At 38.6% G+C, this 18,592-nt stretch overlaps 1 protein-coding gene across 5 annotated transcripts in view; it reads left to right on the top strand.

Moving 5' to 3' along the window:
* The window catches only part of lingo2 (leucine rich repeat and Ig domain containing 2), a 271,483-nt gene that overhangs the window by 98,087 nt on the left and 154,804 nt on the right, over positions 1-18,592 (top strand). For all 5 annotated transcript variants that reach the window (XM_084430416.1, XM_084430415.1, XM_084430418.1 and 2 more), the window contains one exon: positions 12,894-12,988. The gene's annotated coding sequence lies outside the window, so the exon portion shown is untranslated. The remainder of the gene's footprint in view (positions 1-12,893; positions 12,989-18,592) is intronic.

Below are 18,592 nucleotides of genomic sequence, written 5' to 3'. Positions count from 1 at the left end.
GCATTCCTGCCGCCAACATCCGCCATGTTGTCACAAGAAAGACATGGATGGACATAGAAAGACATAGCAGGATTTTCTGTTGCATGAAATACTCATTGTTTACCCACGTATAAAAAGCCATCTTTAGTCTTGAATCTCACCTTATTCATTGTTGGTGTAGTAGTTAAAGGTACACTGTGTAGTTTTTAAAGTATTTTATTAGCTAAAATCAATGTCTTTATTTATAAATATGTCCTCGTTGCCAAAAAAGCGAAATAACGAACCTCATCACCCGAAAGAAAACTCGATGAAGTGCTATTGGAAGACATGTTGTCATAGCTTCTTGGTACATAACGGCTACCATAGTTGCAACACGCATTTGAAAAAGCGAGGCGCTAGAGAGCACTATTCGTTTGAATGCAAAATACAATTTCACCGCTAGATGGGAGAAATTCCTACACAGTGTAACTTTAAACAGAAGTGGAATTCTGCTCAAACTTTGGATAAATTAGTGCAGGTGGTTTCAAAGTGGACCTATTGTACTCTGTGATGATTATGTTTGAGTTTCATCGCTAACAGGGCACCCATGGTATTGTATTAATCCGGAAGCGTTCATTATATGTCACACATAATGATGTGCAAATCTGATGCTCAAACTATTTGGGCCATCTGCTAAACAGCAAAAGGCTACATCCCAAACAGACAGAAAGAGGATTAAAGATTCAAGAAGCCCATCTTTACTAGCTTTATTTACATCTCCTGTAAGTTGATTGTATATTTGCAGATTCACAGCTAAGCTATAATATTTGGATTCTGCTTGTCGTCCATTTATTAGAGAATAGTCATCAATTAAATATGGAAAAATATGAATATTTTTAACCCAACCTGCATCTGTGCTCACTGTGTATGTGTGAGTATGTGTCTATTCAGCTCTCTCTGTTAACTCAAGCTGAAGTGGACGGCCGTTTTGAAGGCCTTCAACTGACCCTGTGCGTAGACACGATTCGGGGATCAAAAATCCCTGCAGAGGCTTGTGACATTTGGAATTCTAATGTCTGAGTTTCTAGCAGAATGCTTGTCTGATCCAGCGCTGTCTGACAGCGACAGGACTGGATCTTCTGGGAATGTGTGAACTTTATCATTACCTGAGCTGCCTAATTACTACCAGAGCTTTTTAATATCAGATAATATGTAACAATTTACAGGGTAACACTTGTATACAGTAACATTAATTAAATTTCTAACATCCAGAAGCATCCATTCATTTCTACATTTACATTTACATTTAATCATTTAGCAGACGCTTTTATCCAAAGCGACTTACAAATGAGGAGAGTAATAGAAGCAATCAAACTAACAAAAGGACAACAATATGCAAGTGCTGTGACCCTTCCCAGTTTAGTCTAATGCAGTATACGCTTTGTTAAAATAGACATAGAGTAGAAGAGAAACGAAAAGAATACCTTTACATAAGTATTCATTTCTTTGACATTTGCATAAGTTAACACATTTGATAATTTTTCTTCGTTTTATTAATAAAAAATAATTTATTATGAACAAACATAAATTAACAAATAACAATAGAATATTCATAAATGTAAAGTACCCTAGATTAATAATTGCTGTAAAAAGTTAGTTTGTGATACCTAACTCATTAACTAATTTTAACAAATTCATTGTAAAGTGCTAACATTTACATTTAATTGTTATTGCAACAAAAATGTAGATATACTGTGTGAGGAAGGAAGACATCCTGTTTGTTTTAATATAATATGTACTGTAGAGCAGTGAGTTTAGCATGTTCATTTAGTATTTTAAAGAAGTAAAATGATAATAAAAAAAATAATACATATGTTCTCTGTCTCATATGTAATATGAGATATATATATATATATATATATATATTATATATAATATAGGAAATTCAATCTTAAAAATGCAGTGCAAATGGTAAAAAAACAAAACAAAACAAAAAACGCCAGATGTGACACAACAGCAGACATCCATCTGCACACTGACAAACCCGATTGTAAAATTATTTATTTGGACTGGAGGTCAGTGATAGGCTTATGTTAATCAAATGCCAGCCCTAGATTATAGACATATTTGGCAGTCGGATTCTGGGGAAAACAACTGTTGAACTGTTGCCAGTAAATGGAGTAATAGCTTGTGTCAACATGTATAACATTCAAACACTGATGGATGCTGAATAATTCAAATAAAATGGCTTGGCACAGTGATTATTCTGAGCGTTATAAGCCGCTAAGGCTCAGCCAGGAAGTAGTGAGATATTTCCTCTATAGATTTGTAAATGACTTTGCTTCTCATGAAGGCACTGACATTTTCTATGGGACAAATGGCTTTTTGAGTTTATTCCTGTGCCTCATTGGTAAATAGCAGAGCACACAGCCTTCCAGGACACTGTCACAGCCTTTTACTCACCATCACAGAGGTCGTTTTCTGACCAGGACCATCCAGGCAGGACGTTTCAGCACAACTCGTATTTTGTGGTGTGAGCGAGCAATGGTGGATTAAATGTATTTACTTTTGAATGTACTTAAAAGGGATAGTGACTTCCCAAATATCTTTTGATGTGGGTGCACTATCCCATTACATACCAAATTGAAATGTTCTGATTTATTAGGACAGGAAGGTTAACCACTTGTCGATCAGGTTTGTCCAAACAAGCAATGCCACAAGAAGCTGCAATTAGGAAGAGAGAGTTGAGCATAATGAAGCCGCCAGCAGCGCATCAGCATGAACCACCAACAACATGCAGATTCATTGGGATCTAAGCCAAGAATGTCCATTTTATTGTTGAGTGTCATTTGAGAGGAAAATAATGTACAAAAAGGAACGTAAAGCATAAACAATAAGCTCCAGTGTGAAACAGCAGCAAACTTCATGCCTTGAAATAGGTGTTAAGGTGTTAAGTCTAACACCACTGAGACAAAGAGCCAGCAAAGCATAAACATTAACCTTTAACATTGTAACGCAAATGTATTACTCTATTGTGAACTCACAGAAAAAAATCCCAACACGTGCGTACGCACATGAATGTGTGCTTAACCTCGTTCTACTTTGAATGAATTTGGAGTATTCTTAATGATGACTCATTAAAGGTTAGTGATTTGCATAAAACACACCCAAACTATCTCCATATATGGGGCTTTCTGTACAACCTTTCTTTTATGGCCTTTCATCACTTTCAGCAAACATATGACACTCTCTAAAGATGCGCTCTGCACATGCAGCAAGATCCTTGAGTATTGTGTCATCCTCAAAACCAGTTCAAACACAACAAACACCATTTATAGAGACCCAGATTGCAGATCTCGCATTAGCCAGCTGTACATACACGTATCTGCGTTTTTATGCAGAGAAACCATCTCAGCTCGGACGATAACTGAAATATACAGTATACATGTATATGTATAATACATAGATATTTCATCCTAACATATGTGTGGTTGTAGCTGCTCCAACATTTTTTTCTTCATAAATTAGAATTAGAATTTTAATACTACAGTTATTGATTAATTTTTTCGTGAAAACATTCATACGCAGATGTCACACACAAATGTGTCTGTACACACAGTTAGTGAATTAGACACTTCTTTTTCTACATAAATATATTTTTAGATGTTGTCTTAAATATGTTTCAAAAGATTTTCTACATTTATACACTTTTGGCTATTTTTATATATTTTCTTGATACATTTGCATTGTCCAAAATATATGTAGGCCTATATATAACTTCATATATATACAGTGGGTACGGAAAGTATTCAGACCCCCTTAAATTGTTCACTCTTTGTTATATTGCAGCCATTTGCTAAAATCATTTAAGTTCATTTTTTTTTTCCTCATTATTGTACACACAGCACCCCATATTGACAGAAAAACACAGAATTGTTGACATTTTTGCACATTTATTAAAAAAGAAAAACTGAAATATCACATGGTCCTAAGTATTCAGACCCTTTGCTGTGACACTCATGTATTTAACTCAGGTGCTGTCCATTTCTTCTGATCATCCTTGAGATGGTTCTACACCTTCATTTGAGTCCAGCTGTGTTTGATTATACTGATTGGACTTGATTAGGAAAGCCACTCACCTGTCTATATAAGACCTTACAGCTCACAGTGCATGTCAGAGCAAATGAGAATCATGAGGTCAAAGGAACTGCCTGAAGAGCTCAGAGACAGAATTGTGGCAAGGCACAGATCTGGCCAAGGCTACAAAAAAAATTCTGCTGCACTTAAGGTTCCTAAGAGCACAGTGGCCTCCATAATCCTTAAATGGAAGACGTTTGGGACGACCAGAACCCTTCCTAGAACTGGCCGTCCGGCCAAACTGAGCTATCGGGGGAGAAGAGCCTTGGTGAGAGAGGTAAAGAAGAACCCAAAGATCACTGTGGCTGAGCTCCAGAGATGCAGTCGGGAGATGGGAGAAAGTTGTAGTAAGTCAACCATCACTGCAGCCATCCACCAGTCGGGGCTTTATGGCAGAGTGGCCCGACGGAAGCCTCTCCTCAGTGCAAGACACATGAAAGCACACCTGAAGGACTCCAAGATGGTGATAAATAAGATTCTCTGGTCTGATGAGACCAAGATAGAACTTTTTGGCCTTAATTCTAAGCGGTATGTGTGGAGAAAACCAGGCACTGCTCATCACCTGTCCAATACAGTCTCAACAGTGAAGCATGGTGGCGGCAGCATCATGCTGTGGGGGTGTTTTTCAGCTGCAGGGACAGGACGACTGGTTGCAAACGAGGGAAAGATGAATGCGGCCAAGTACAGGGATATCCTGGACGAAAACCTTCTCCAGAGTGCTCTGGACCTCAGACTGGGCCGAAGGTTCACCTTCCAACAAGACAATGACCCTAAGCACACAGCTAAAATAATGAAGGAGTGGCTTCACAACAACTCCGTGACTGTTCTTGAATGGCCCAGCCAGAGCCCTGACTTAAACCCAATTGAGCATCTCTGGAGAGACCTGAAAATGGCTGTCCACCAACGTTTACCATCCAACCTGACCGAACTGGAGAGGATCTGCAAGGAGGAATGGCAGAGGATACCCAAATCCAGGTGTGAAAAACTTGTTGCATCTTTCCCAAAAAGACTCATGGCTGTATTAGATCAAAAGGGTGCTTCTACTAAATACTGAGCAAAGGGTCTGAATACTTAGGACCATGTGATATTTCAGTTTTTCTTTTTTAATAAATGTGCAAAAATGTCAACAATTCTGTGTTTCGGTGTGTACAATAATGAGGAAAAAAAAATTACCTAAATGATTTTAGCAAATGGCTGCAATATAACAAAGAGTGAAAAATGTAAGGGGGTCTGAATACTTTCTGTACCCACTGTATATATATATATATATATATACACTCACCTAAAGGATTATTAGGAACACCATACTAATACTGTGTTTGACCCCCTTTCGCCTTCAGAACTGCCTTAATTCTACGTGGCATTGATTCAACAAGGTGCTGAAAGCATTCTTTAGAAATGTTGGCCCATATTGATAGGATAGCATCTTGCAGTTGATGGAGATTTGTGGGATGCACATCCAGGGCGCGAAGCTCCCGTTCCACCACATCCCAAAGATGCTCTATTGGGTTGAGATCTGGTGACTGTGGGGGCCATTTTAGTACAGTGAACTCATTGTCATGTTCAAGAAACCAATTTGAAATGATTCGAGCTTTGTGACATGGTGCATTATCCTGCTGGAAGTAGCCATCAGAGGATGGCTACATGGTGGTCATAAAGGGATGGACATGGTCAGAAACAATGCTCAGGTAGGCCGCATTTAAACGATGCCCAATTGGCACTAAGGGGCCTAAAGTGTGCCAAGAAAACATCCCCCACACCATTACACCACCACCACCAGCCTGCACAGTGGTAACAAGGCATGATGGATCCATGTTCTCATTCTGTTTACGCCAAATTCTGACTCTACCATCTGAATGTCTCAACAGAAATCGAGACTCATCAGACCAGGCAACATTTTTCCAGTCTTCAACTGTCCAATTTTGGTGAGCTTGTGCAAATTGTAGCCTCTTTTTCCTATTTGTAGTGGAGATGAGTGGTACCCGGTGGGGTCTTCTGCTGTTGTAGCCCATCCGCCTCAAGGTTGTGCGTGTTGTGGCTTCACAAATGCTTTGCTGCTTACCTCGCTTGTAACGAGTGGTTATTTCAGTCAAAGTTGCTCTTCTATCAGCTTGAATCAGTCGGCCCATTCTCCTCTGACCTCTAGCATCAACAAGGCATTTTCGCCCACAGGACTGCCGCATACTGGATGTTTTTCCCTTTTCACACCATTCTTTGTAAACCCTAGAAATGGTTGTGCGTGAAAATCCCAGTAACTGAGCAGATTGTGAAATACTCAGACCGGCCCGTCTGGCACCAACAACCATGCCACGCTCAAAATTGCTTAAATCACCTTTCTTTCCCATTCTGACATTCAGTTTGGAGTTCAGGAGATTGTCTTGACCAGGACCACACCCCTAAATGCATTGAAGCAACTGCCATGTGATTGGTTGATTAGATAATTGCATTAATGAGAAATTGAACAGGTGTTCCTAATAATCCTTTAGGTGAGTGTATATATATATATATATATATATATATATATATATATATATATATATATATATTTAGTAGAACTATTGGCTAAAGTACCCGTATGTTCCTGCGGTGCGAACACGCCGACTAGGAATGATTTTAGTTCTAGGAACTCCATTTGTAGGAACTAATTTAGCTCCTACTTCAGAGTAGGGTCTAAACCAGCACTATAGGAACTACCCGTGACGTTAGTGTACGCTGATGACCGAACGCACGCGGAACACCAGCACCTGCCATTTTTAAAACAGCTATATGTAAACACACAGATTATAGCCTATATTTACTCCAGAAACTAGATACAAACATGGAAAACAGTGATAGATGGGCCTCTAAACCTTTATGCTGAAGAGAAAATCCAACACAACTTTGAGGGGACCAAGTCAAACATGATTATGTATTTCTGCTCAGCTAGCAACACTGGACATCAACCACACGGCATAGGCTAATAACTTTTTTTTCATATACTGCGTACTTTCTATAACAATTCTATCTAATAACATGTTAAACAGTACTGTTAGACAGATCGCTAACTAATGAACACAGAGAATGCGAGCATTGTTTGCTCTGGCGTTCTCAGCGCCGTCAAAATAAAGGTCCGTCGCGCCGTCAAAATAAAGTCGCTGTGCTTGCGTCACTCCCTAATACCCCTCCTACCAGTTCCTATGGCCGCTTGGCCAGTGCGAACGCAAACAGCAAAACCGAGTTTGGGGGAGAGTAGTTCATAGAACTGTTTAGAAGTGGACAGTTCCTATAACTAAGTTCCTGTAACTACTTGGTCGGAAAGCGGCTATTGTCTTTACTAACTTTTCTGGGCTGGCAGATATCAATTACCTTGCAGCCTATGAAGGAGTGGTCCAACTCTCAGATTTCATCAAACATATCTTAATTTGTGATCCGAAGATGAACGAAAGTCTTACGGGGTTGGAACAACATGAAGGCGAGTAATTACTGACAGAATTTTCATTCCTGCAAGCTTTTTTTAACACAAATGCTTAAGTTTTTATTTAGGGACGATTTTAGTCCAATTAGTTTGTCTCTAAATGTGCCACGTAGTGAAAAGCCATGTTTTCATCAAAGCTGAAACAAAATCATTATTTACATCAAACAGGGGCTGCTACACTGTAAATAAATGCACAATATGGGTGTAATATTCTGCTTGCTTCAACTAAACGTGTATCTTGCATTGCACTGTAAATGGAGTTAGGCTCTGTTTAAGCCAACCACAGGGTTACTCTCAAGTTACTAATGCATTTTAAACACAAAAAGGGTTCTGCAGACAGTTCCATTAACACTCATCAAACTCTCTGCTGACTGCAGGTGTAGGCTTACACCAACACCATAACAGAACAGCATTCAGATATAGTATTGGAAAGCACTGGCAATAATAACTGCTAACAGTGCTTTTTAATGTGAAACTAATCAAACGGAGGAGTGAATCGATTGCAATCATGCCAACAACCAGACAAAATGTGTATACACGTTTATTTATTATAGGCAGACGACTGGGTGGGTGTTTGCTTACTCATCTATTGCTTAATGGAAACACAAAGGTGGCTAAGCTTTGATGGGATAAAGAGCGAGCATTTTATTAGTGTTACGAACAAAAGGATAGCTGCGAGATGGAAAAATATGAAAGTGACTGAGAAGCTGAGAAAGGAAACAGACCCACAAAAACTTACACTCATTCCTAATTGGTAAGCAGTAGTCTAGTCTACAAGAGGAGTCAGAATCTGAGCAAAATACCTTTAGCCAATATTCCTTTATTCATTCATTCTCTGTTGACTGTGTTAGTCTCCTTTAAATCTGTGCATTAGTGGTGGGGATTTTTTAGTGACTCTTTCTGCAAGTTACATTGTTACACCTGTAGATGGCGACAAGTGAGTCTTCATGAGTCTTTATTTGTCATTCAACTAACTGATTTGTTCAAAAAAGATGACTCATTCTGTAATCACACTGCAGTGTGGTGCTGGATGACATGCAATGAATAATGGCGTATGAATAATGGAGTAGAAATAGCAGGGCAGTCCTTAGGGCTGTGCACCGGCCCCGCGCTTTAGGAGGCTCCAAGCCGAACGCAAATGAACCCACCCAAACCCCCAAATAGCAAGGGTTTTTTTGGTATTGTTATATGTTCGTGTTTTTTGTCAACATCGATAGGAGCAGCACTTCAAATTTCATTGAAATTTAGAGTAGTCTTTTTTTCTAAACTAAAGAGGCCCTTTTACTCATTTTCTTATTTCTTTCTTATTTTCCTTCTACATCTTCCTCTTCTTTTTCTTCTCCCTTTTCCAATTTCTTACTTCCTTCTCTTCTTTTTGTAAAGTAGCTAAACACGTTTGCTCCTTCGATAATGTCCGCTCCTGTGAGGATTCCTCATTAGGCCTGTGCTCTAATTAATCCTCCTTGATTTCCATGTGGCTTGCTCTCTCTTTTGCACTCTCTCTACCAGCCCCGTAAATCCTCACATGGTGGATTACTCTTGCCTGTGGGTGGGAAAAAAAGAAAGGAATGTTCACAAGTCATTTACAAGTATTTCATCTCTAACGCCCACCTCAGGAATTGTAACAGAGGAAAGACCTTTTCATTGTCTGTCCGTATTAAAAAATAAAAAAATAAAAAAACATGAAACAACAGCTATGACCTCTGTGACCATCATATGGTTGCTCCACAAAAGAAACAAGTATATTTAGGTTGGGTGGTTTTGAGTTAAGGGGGCTGAGTAGGCTATACTCTCCTGAGCGTAGAGGGCTTATGGGTCTCTTCTATGACTTATCCTCTAGTGGTGGGCAGCCTTTTCTGTACCGAATCAATCTCAGTCATTCCCTGTCTACCTCCAAAGCCCTCTAAAGGCCTTAAAGCCACTGAGAGCCCTGCACTGATGACCTTCTCATGGCTTCCAGATATGACCATCAGCTCCACAGCTATAATAAGAGACTCTCTCTCACACTTCCTGTGGCCCATCTCCTGTGTATCCTGACATATATTTCATAATAGTTCAAAGGTATTTGTGGTGTTGTGGGTTTGCAAGGCACATACATCTTTGTAATTTTACACAGACGCTGAAACATACATAACGTATTGACAGCATCTAAAACATGATCGTTTTACAACTTCAGAGATTTACAAATCATATAGTTGAGAAGCGGTTAGGTTTAGGTTAGGAGTGAGGTTAGGTGTTTAAATACACCTTATAATTGTAAAAAAAAAAAACATTTATAATATCAATCTAAAGGTTTTATGAAGCTGTTTACAAAAGTGTGAATACATAAATAACTTTTCAGATTTTGTCAGTATGTTTATATTATGTTTCAGCATGTATCCAAACACGTACACTACAAAAAGTTTGGGGTCAGTACTTTTTTAAAATATACACTCACCTAAAGGATTATTAGGAACACCTTACTAATACTGTGTTTGACCCCCTTTCGCCTTCAGAACTGCCTTATTCTACGTGGCATTGATTCAACAAGGTGCTGAAAGCATTCTTTAGAAATGTTGGCCCATATTGATAGGATAGCATCTTGCAGTTGATGGAGATTTGTGGGATGCACATCCAGGGCACGAAGCTCCCGTTCCACCACATCCCAAAGATGCTCTATTGGGTTGAGATCTGGTGACTGTGGGGGCCATTTTAGTACAGTGAACTCATTGTCATGTTCAAGAAACCAATCTGAAATGATTCGAGCTTTGTGACATGGTGCATTATCCTGCTGGAAGTAGCCATCAGAGGATGGGTACATGGTGGTCATAAAGGGATGGACATGGTCAGAAACAATGCTCAGGTAGGCCGTGGCATTTAAACGATGCCCAATTGGCACTAAGGGGCCTAAAGTGTGCCAAGAAAACATCCCCCACACCATTACACCACCACCACCACCAGCCTGCACAGTGGTAACAAGGCATGATGGATCCATGTTCTCATTCTGTTTACGTCAAATTCTGCCTCTACCATCTGAATGTCTCAACAGAAATCGAGACTCATCAGACCAGGCAACATTTTTCCAGTCTTCAACTGTCCAATTTTGGTGAGCTTGTGCAAATTGTAGCCTCTTTTTCCTATTTGTAGTGGAGATGAGTGGTACCCGGTGGGGTCTTCTGCTGTTGTAGCCCATCCGCCTCAAGGTTGTGCGTGTTGTGGCTTCACAAATGCTTTGCTGCATAACGAGTGATTATTTCAGTCAAAGTTGCTCTTCTATCAGCTTGAATCAGTCGGCCCATTCTCCTCTGACCTCTAGCATCAACAAGGCATTTTCACCCACAGGACTGCCGCATACTGGATGTTTTTCCCTTTTCACACCATTCTTTGTAAACCCTAGAAATGGTTGTGCGTGAAAATCCCAGTAACTGAGCAGATTGTGAAATACTCAGACCGGCCCGTCTGGCACCAACAACCATGCCACGCTCAAAATTGCTTAAATCACCTTTCTTTCCCATTCTGACATTCAGTTTGGAGTTCAGGGGATTGTCTTGACCAGGACCACACCCCTAAATGCATTGAAGCAACTGCCATGTGATTGGTTGATTAGATAATTGCATTAATGAGAAATTGAACAGGTGTTCCTAATAATCCTTTAGGTGAGTGTATATTTATGAAAGAAGTGTCTTATGCTGTAGTTTATTCCTGTGATTATCCGCCATTACTTCGGTCTTCACATGATGCTTCCGAAATCATTCTGATATGCTGATTTGTTACTCAACATAATGTTGAAACATTCATATTTTTGTGGAAACCATTTTTTTCAGTAATCTTTCACAAAATAAAAGTTCAAAAGTACAGTATTTATTTGAAATTGAAATATTTGGTAAAATTTTTAATGTCTTTACTGACACTTTTGATAAATTTTATTGTGTTCTTACACAATGATTAATTTCTTTATATATATATATTTTTTTTGAAAAGTAGTTGATTACCAACAAATTCCTAAGAGATCAGGCTGAATGCCCACAATAGTGGAAATCCTTCAGACATGTCTTCCTCGCATCATCCCAAAGTGCATCCTGGTAAGTCGGGTGGATGGGAGTTGAACAAAAACTGACTTTGTGGCTTCATCTCCATCTTACATCTCCAGTCTTATTATAATGCGACTGGTTCCCGTTCATTGCAATGGAAGTCGATCACTCTTAACAGTAGAATATGTAAATCTCAGCACTGGAGGAAACCATCAATCTTCCATATTGAGTGAGAATGCTGGCATGCAATTGAATGTCTCTCTCATTGCAATGTACTTTAATCTTCATAATCCTGGGGTTTGAGGAATACTCTAATCCATAAGCAAGCGTTGCCTTGCCACATATATTTATTTTCAGCTCTCTGTTGGAAAATGGCACTCAATTGGAAGTAAGCGGTACACATGATGGTGTTTTTTGATCGATAACCTCCGCATCTAGCCACTGATTGAAATAGATATTTGCCGTGGAGTTGTTTCTCTTCATAATGATCTCATTTCATATTCTTGCCTCAAACTGTTCTTCGCCCCCTGATGCATAAGGCAAACTGTGCACATAGCCCACCCAGCATAATCGTGCAAGATTGACGGTAGCGAAGGAAATGCTAGGTAGTTAGCTCTTGACATGGGAGATAACCTCATGGAAAACATTACATCTTATCCGTATTTCTCAGGAGAATTTCTACCTGCTGCCTTTATTAAGCCAGTTTGTGGTAAACAGGCACGGTTGTGTGACTCTACCCGGGGTCCTTCCACAGCGATATACTGGAAACAACTATATGACCCACCATAAAGCATGGCTGAATATCCAGACAATCAGCTCCATCATCTTTCAGACTTTTAAAACCGCTCATTACAAGGCCAATTAAATGAAACGCCTTATTCTGGAAAGCATGTGGACCCCAGAGTTAAAATATGCTTTTGGGCCAGGTGCCACTCTTTCTTTTATGTAGACAAGATAAATGAATAAAACTCTCTTTTGTGGTTCAGGATCGCTTATTAACCCAACCCAGCCTAAGGCCGATGTAGAATCTCTTACAGATGGCATAACAGTATAGTTCAGATGCTGAGCTGGAAGAGCAGCAGTTTAATGAAACAGCAGGAGAAGGCTATAGTTGGTCCAGGAAAACCATTAGGCAGCATAGTCAGTGTGGGTTTGAGGCGGTACATATGGTCAAATGTCTCATTTTCTAGGAGCTTCTCAAGTCAGCGTACAACACAATATGTTCTTCCATGTCAGTCTAACCGGGCATCAGATGGGTTTTTTGATGAAGCACATTTATCTGCTTGTTATAACACATTAAGATTAATAGCTTTTGTTGTTTATCTCATTTGCAGATACTGCTGTGATTTCTGCTGCTGAAGCGGTTTTCTGCAAGCAAAAAAAGAAAAGCATCCCATACATTGGCATCTGTTTTCAGAAGGCCTGACAGGTAAGATGTATTTCAATTGTACCAAGGTTCTGTAGGTTGGTGAAACACAGGACTCAACAATAAAGATGGGAAGTGGCAAATGGCTGACGTGAGAGCATTTCAGGCCAGTCGACAGAACTCCAACTTGCCCTTTTGGGGCTATTGATCTGCTACATTAATTTGTATAACTTGCAAAGTTAAAAGTTTTCTTTTGATGTGTTCTACATTGTTATTGCACATTCTACTTTCTCACCAAGATAATATCTAGCTGATGTGTACTTATATCATAGCTGAATAATTTCAAGTTTGTATACATTTGTTGTAAAGGAAAAAATATTTAATAAAAAAAAGTACTGTCAAATCGATTAATCGTAATTAATCGCATCTAGCGTACAAGTTTTTGTTTACATACTATATGTGTGTATATACTATTATTATATTTATATATATTATATGTCTGTATGTGTGTGCGTGTCTGTGTGTGTGTGTATATATATATATATATATACACATATACACAGACACACACACATGTATGTATGTATGTATATATATGTGTGTGTGTCTGTGTATATACAGTATATATATATACACATACACAGGCATATATATAAAAATATATATACATGTATATTATGTAAACAAAAACATTTGTGTTAGATGTGATTAATCGTGATTTATAGATTTGACAGCACTAAAAAATGCATTTAATGACAACAATATTTTTTAATAATTAAAAAAATATAAATTTGAAAAATAATAAATTAAAAAAGAAATAATTATTTATATATATATATATATACATATACATATACATATATACATATGCATACATAAAAATCTAATAATAAAAATGTATCATTCCTTTTTTGATGAGGCCTGTAAAAATTATGGCAGGGCAAGTAAAAAGCAGAATTACTTGCCTGACCGGGCTGACAGAAAAAAAAAATCCTTTATTGTTGGGTCCTGAAACTTTAAAAGTAACAGTTTGGGGACAAGTAGATGGCTTATTTTGTGGCACTCAAACGAGATGAAATGCCTTTGCCTAACCTTCTTTTTGCATATGAAGACTTGTTTCTCCTCTGTTCTCCTTCTTCCTGATCCGCTGTGTCAGTATGACATTTTCTCCCCAAAGGGCACATGTGAGATGAAATTACTCGGAGGTGTCAAACACGTCATCTCCACATGTTTAAATACCCAGTTTCAAATGCCAGCATCCTCTAGTGGAACATGGCGCAGCGTTTGTTATGGCCACTTGCGGTTCCTGTCACGTTTCTGGTTTGTGGTTCAGCGAGGAACATGCAGCAGAAATACTCCTCAAAATGAGTGCGAACATGTAGGGAAGAGACCGTAGTGAATAAGTTGCAATATTGCTTCTTCTTTTTTTAAATGAAAGAGGGAAAAACTCTAGCCCATGGGGTTTCCCCATGCTGCCTTGAGCGCAGCGCGATTTTATTCACGCTGCTAGGCAGCCTGGACACCATGGACCAGATTTTCCCCTCAAAAAGGGAACCAATCACAGAACGGGGAGGGAGCAGCAAGATGATGATGACGTCTATGCGACACACCGAAGCAGTTTGTTTATATCTATGGATCCAACATGGCATTAGACGCGAAGTTACCTTTCGAAGCAGCCTTAGATAGTGTTCTAAGTAGTTAAGACGGCAATATTCGCTGAACGCCATCGTGTACACACAAATCTTTGACCCATCGTCTTCTTCCTCGTCGAATTTATGTCGCTCTACATACGTCATCTGGTATAATTGAAACGATTGACTATGAGCACAGTACAGGCGCATTTGATAGACATTCGTAGCGCCCAATAAACGGCTCTGGGCATTCGTAAACCACGCCTCAAATACGAGAAAATGAACATGTGGTTCCCAGACCACGTCTCAATGAGAAGAGGTCTGACGTTAGCCAGGCTAGAAAAACTCAGTACCTCGAGGCATAGTAAAATTAGGGGTTTGGTTGTTGTTTTCTCACCTTTTTCTCATCTGATCCCTTCCTGAGCCTGTTTGCTCTCATCTGTTCCATCCTTTCATTTGTTTCCTAATGTACAGTAGTAGACTCTGAGAGCTCTCAAGCTCCTCTATCTTAGGCTCGTCAGAGGAGTGCCGGCAATTTTGCTTCCTAATTCAGCCATGCAACAATTACACACATATCTGAAAGATGAAACGTAGTTAGAGAGACCATGACTGGAAGGAGTGTGTGTGTGTGTCCTTTTCTACAGTGTCAGTGTTGATGTCAGAATGTTAAAATGCTCTATTGAATTAAATGTGATGTGTGTATTTTTTATATTAAATGCTCTCTGATTCCAGTGGCCGGTTGCATAAACTGCTTTGACTAGATTTACAAGTTAGTCATCTTTTCTTTCTTTTTTTTCTTTTTTTTAAGACTGTTCATAATGCCAGTTACATAAAAAGTAGAGTGGTATAATCTGAATCTGACTATCCCTTGACTAACTGCAAAAATTATTTTTTGTCTTGTTTTCCAGTACAAATATCTAAACTTTCATAAATCAATATACATTTACTTGAGGAGCACAATGACAAAAGACTTTGTTCAAAAAGTCAAAATGTTTTCTGAAAAATGAAATGAGTTCATGCTTAAAACAAGAAGGAATATCTGCCAGAGGGGTCAGAAAAATAATCTTGTTTTGCCTTTAAATTAAGTTTATTTTTCTGACTGCATTGGCAATTTTGTTTTAAGCATAAACTCATTTAATTTTAGTCTTTTTTTTTTCTTAAAACAAGACGGCTTCTCGTGTAAATGTATCTTGATTTAAGAATGTTAAGATATTTGTACTGGAAAACAAGACAAAAATATTTTCGCAGTGTAGTTGGTTAGATTAGTTCTTAAGACACAGTCTTCACATAGTGGCTATGTTTATGCAACTGGCCACCAAGATATAATTCAGATAGTCATATGATATCATCAGTAATGCTGAGCTGAAGTTTAAAAACAGGGTTAAAAACAATCCTGCTCACTTTCACATTTAGCAGGCTACATCATCACCCCTGCCAATTCCGCCTCTCAATATTTCACTCTTTACACTTTTAACAGATGCTGAGGCCTAAAATAACTGGCCTCATGCATTTACATGACACATTGTCTGTTTCTTTTTTGGATTTTGTTTTCTCACAAATCATATTGCTTTTTCAACCGCATGCACAGCAGTGGCTTAGGAATATTTGAGAAATATTACACCCTGTATGTTTTAATAGATGCAATATAGAGGCATGATTAAGTTATTAAAGACACATCTGCCATCCTAATTTCTTTTTAATTTGCAGAGGACTCGGCTGCATTCTGTGCTAGCTGATCTGATGGTTTAATTAAGTCATGTCCATAAGAGTGATTACAGAGTGAGAGTGGAAAGGCCCGACTGGTCCAGAAAATACTGAGTCGCTGTGTGAACTCTTTTCAGATTGACCGCCTCCACCTCCCAACGCACCTGAATGCTACTTTTACACTCGAGACAGCGCACCACACGCCTGCAACTCCATTCAACATCGGTCCCGCAATCAGAATGCTTGTGTCAGGATAGCAGAGCACTTTTCGCTGTGGCGTGATGGCTCATATTTGTGCTGATTTTTACGCTTCACAAGGTGCAGGATTTTTGAATGGTCTTTAGAAGAAATTGTCTAGGTTCCACATCACAACACCGTAAAGATTACGTTATTAAAGAGCTGATTCACAGGCATTTGTGTGGCTCTGAAAGTGGTAAAGGGGAAGATCAGAGATGAGTCTTGCTGAGAGACTCCAGCCTTATACCTTTGAAATCAAGGCCCCGTCTGGTTGGCTGACAGGCAGCCGCAGCTTTGGGAAACTAGCAGCTGATGGCTAGATTGAAGAACTTTGTCTTTCAGATCTGAAGAGATGTTTCTGTAGGGCAAAATATTGCAAAGAAAGGAAGCTGAAATCTCATTCAGTGTCAGGAGCTCTTTGAAAACCATGTCAACTTCACAGCACAAGGAAAAATCTCTGTCACAAAGGACAGCTCAGCAGCGCTACTACGTGTGGCCTCGCTATTAGCTACCTGATGTGAAGGTTATATGAAGGAGTGATTAGTGCTGACTGACTGCTGAATAGAGGTGTTACAGTTATCCCACCACTGGTTGTCTTTAAAATTCTTTAAATTAATTCTCTGGTTGCGTGGTTTCATATTGGTTTCATGTTCTATGATTTTCTGACGTGGTCAAATAGTAGGGGTGGAAATCTTTTGATACCTCGCGATTCGATTTAAATCAATTCTTGAGGTCACAATTTGATTAAAAATCGATTCTTATCAAATTCGTAATATTATAAAACAAATGGCATTTAAGCTGACTGCAATCATTCCACACATGACTGGCAATATTATTATTATTATAGTTATAATGCAAGGCAGACAATTTTATTTTATTTTTGATATTAAAAATAGAAAACATAGAAGCAAATTACAAAAAAAAACATGACAAAAATGTTTTTTTCCGGTACAGTTGCCTAGATTTATTTTATATGTAGAAAGAAATACCACAGAAATTAAATAATCAAATGTATAAATAAAACACTGTATCTTCACTGTATGAATTAAATATAAATTGATTCATATCAAAGACTGTGTTTACGTGTATACTCCACACATTGTTAATGTGCATTTTGACATATTTGTGTTTATTTGACCATGCAAGTGCAATAAGCTGTGAAAGAGAACTGAATCCTCACTTTTATATTGAAACACATTTTACATGTACATTTTAGGTGTCTCTTTAAACACAAACCTCAGTCATGATTGTAAATAATTAATTCAAGAAATTTGCCGTATACACTGTTAATTTAATCAGTTTTGTTATTATTATTTTTACTGAAATAAAAATATCTTGGAGACCACCCTAAGTCTGTTAATTACTTGTTACAGGGGGTTCGTAATGCCTCATATGTGGTCCCAGATCCCAACCCATTATGTCAATGGAACGTCCCCATAAAACATGGAAACTCAATGTGTGTGTTTGTCTGTCTGTCTGTGGGGCAACATTAACATAAAGTTGTTATACTGTGCAATGTGGACAGGCACAGTATAAATACAGTAATATATATATATACACACACCACAGAGTATGTATGCAAGTATGAATGTTAGAAGAATACTTCTAAATCTTAATTATCAGGAAGCACAATGTTACATACAAACAATCATAAGATCTACACCTGAAACCCCCTCTTTCTCAGTAAAGAAAGATGTTTTGAATGGTGCTGGACCTCCACAGTCAGTATGTTCAGCTTTCAGCACCATGGAGAGCTCCCGTTGTTTGGAGGAGAGGCTCTTAGACTTGTCTGTGCTTTGGTTTGCTGACCCGTATGCACCTTACAGAGGGGGGCATAAAAAATAGCCTGACCTCTACACCTAATAAACACTATGAACACTTAACTTGTTTTTTTAGTGCAACTGGCAGTTGTTATCCAACTAAACTTTGACCTGGTTGCATGGTCCTGCTGCTTTCAAATTAAGTTATATTAAGTTTACAGTTGAAATCTGTCACATTCCCTACATGATGTGTGTTTGCATAGTATTTGAATAAACCTGAATTAATCTCTTTCTCTCTCTCTTATTTCCTTTAGCTCTCTCACACACTAACATTT

This window comes from Rutilus rutilus, assembly GCF_951802725.1.
Source record: "Rutilus rutilus genome assembly, chromosome: 14".
Taxonomy (NCBI): domain Eukaryota; kingdom Metazoa; phylum Chordata; class Actinopteri; order Cypriniformes; family Leuciscidae; genus Rutilus; species Rutilus rutilus.
This window is presented reverse-complemented; position numbering and strand designations above follow the sequence as displayed.